Raw genomic sequence first — 2,920 nt, 5'->3', positions numbered from 1 at the left:
CAATGCACCGGCAAACTATTACCATATTTGTTTCACCTTTAAATGAGGTCATGGTGGGTTGCTTGTAAAGTACATATTTTGTGTTCTAGACAGAACCCTGAGAAACGGCCTCATGTCAACGATGAATATGAATGGAAACCAAGGGAAGAGGGCTTTTGAGGACTCCAACCTTTGCAGCGTGATTATGTCTACAGTGGAGTTCAAATCATGACATTTTACATGACATTTGAATACCTTCTCTAGATAATATCTTCTTTTTCCCCTTTACAGCAGGTGTGAGTCTTGGCGAATCAAAGGCTACAGGGGCAGAAATACTACAGGCGATGTCAACCTGCCTTAAGAAATTAAAAGCCTGTTCTGACCGTGCCTTTTTTTGTTTATCTAATTTGGGTTTCCCGAAGCCTGTGCCAGAAATGAATTTTTTTCCTTTATTTTATTTTTTAATCAGCTTTTTTTGTGTTGCAATACATTTTCATTTCAACCATTCTTGACTTTGTTTGCTTAACTGTTTTGACATGGGCAAAAGTTTATACAATGCTGTTCCAAGTTACTGCTCTAATTGTGTTACACAGAATGACAATAGCCAACAGTAGTATAGTCCCTAAGTCTGGGAGATACATTTTGCACCATGAGTAGAATTGTATTATACATATCAGGGTGCTGTTCAAGTGTGCAACAACAGAAAGTCCTGGTTGATACAGTTTGTTTTCATATTCTTACCTCAGGCTCTTATCCTCATTTAATGTAAAGAAGCCTACATCACAAAATGGCAACTACTTCTAAACATCTAATCAACACACTTCATGATTGGCGATAATCCCTGTTGAATTCATGGTGTGTTTTGGTAAAATCAGGTCACAATGTGTTCTGAACTTCACTCCAATATTTAAACGTAGTTTATTAGTTGAGTATAGTTTCCAAACTCGATAGTAGCGAAATAAAACCACTGTTGGCTGTCTTCTTGAGCGGGTGAATCAAAGGTTTAAATCTTATTGATCAAAGGCTCAACCAAATTTGACCAACATTTCCATGTTGAAAAGACGTGTGCACAGTGGGCTGTGCTCACTCAAGATAAGTATAGTTGGACAATTGGGAGGTTGAAGTCAATTGAACTTGCCTATTGTGTCTCTGCACTAACAGTGCATGTGCACATAAAAATAAAGACTCTTACACAGTTGTTTGCTTGATTTAGAGAAAAAGTATTAATTTAGAAGGTGCCCTAAACCTTAGCATTTGATTTTGCTCTCAGCTATCTGTTAACTAAAATGAGCTACATTTGATCTCATTCTATCCTCCCACCAAAGCTGTGTTTGGGTGTGAGAAAGAGACCTCATGTTGCCATGGAAATGTCTCCTGTCCAGAAGGTTAATGATGAGTCTCGGCCACGGCTCGATCTGTTGGGTTGCCAGGCAACACCAATGGCGTCCCTCGTTGAAAAGCCTTTATTTTTGCAGGGCTGCATGTGCGTCACAACGTTTCCCCAAAGCTTTGTAAAGGACTAGATGATTGGACTATACTTTTTTGTGAGCGAAAGTGCCCTCTAAGAGTCTGCTGAAAAAAATACTGTATTGTCAAATGTAACTTTTTAAGAATGCTCACAAAAACCTTTTAGAGAGGGCACTTTCGCTCACAAAAAAAGACCTTTGTCTTGGCTGACTTCTTCACCCAAACTCTTTAAAGTTCAAAAGATAAGCCAGGGCTACCATAGTTCACACAACACTGACAACCCAAATCCTTTGTGCTCTGATTTAGGACTGGGAGTAGGGAGCCCAGGGACTGGGGAGGCCCTTGTAGCAGTAACCTGCCTGAGTAGTTTTAACTGTCTCATTCTCTATTGAGTGAGGAGGAGGTTTACAGCATGCAAATAGCTTCACTGGCCTCCTCTGTCCACTGCTCCTCTGCCTGTTGCTGAGAGACGAGCTAGAAGTCACCAGGCTCTCTGAGAGGATAACACAGGCCTTTAAAACAATATGGCCTCCCCCTCCTCTTTCTGCTCCGCCAACCCCCCTAGAGATAGGGAAAAGGGCAAAGGGAATGAAACAATTGTGTTAAATGTGGGGAGAGCTCCTGTTTCTGAGAGAGAGAGAGAGAGAGAGAGAGAGTGAGTGAGTGAGTGAGTGAGTGAGTGAGTGAGTGAGTGAGTGAGTGAGTGAGTGAGTGAGTGAGTGAGTGAGTGAGTGAGTGAGTGAGTGAGTGAGTGAGTGAGAGACAAAGTGAGAGAATGAGGGACAAACCCCACTACACAACATTAAACTAGTGGAAAGGAGGGCGGAAGTGGAGTATGACAAAAGGTTCAGAGAGAAAACAAGTGACATGATGAGAGGAGGAGGGCCTATAGTAGAGGGAGCTACAGAGTTAGAGGAACATATAGAGAGACATACTATATGTGGGGGCCAGGCCGTGAAATGGAACCCTTTGCAGCTGTGATCAGCTCCAGGGTTCTGCTAACATAGCCTCCATTCCTCTCCATTCACCTGGGAGTATGACTCACTACAGAAGATGACAGAGATGACAGCTATTGAAAACCTAGCCCTGATCTGGAGCCTGTGGACGGCAGTGATCTTCGCAGCTGGAGTTGGTGAGGAACTTAATTTGATATCACCCTCCATTACAGGGGGGTGAGCCATAGACAGCTTTATGTATTTCTATGGGGTAAGCTTCACTTACTTTTTGACTTCTCTTCTAATCAGATGTTTGATGCTGAACATTAATCTGGTTTGCTTTGGATTAGAATGTATGTGTTTTTCCCCCCAATACTAAACAGAAAGGGATATAGGCTATCACATAAAACAATAATCTGTTTGTGAGATAACATGTGTGCTTGACTAACAAATACCTCTTCCAAATTGTACAGAATTGACAAATTAGCAATGGTATGATTAATCATGTTCATATTAATTGAATTGGTAATCAAGTGGCA

This window comes from Salvelinus namaycush, chromosome 35, assembly GCF_016432855.1.
Source record: "Salvelinus namaycush isolate Seneca chromosome 35, SaNama_1.0, whole genome shotgun sequence".
Classification (NCBI taxonomy): domain Eukaryota; kingdom Metazoa; phylum Chordata; class Actinopteri; order Salmoniformes; family Salmonidae; genus Salvelinus; species Salvelinus namaycush.
This window is presented reverse-complemented; position numbering follows the sequence as displayed.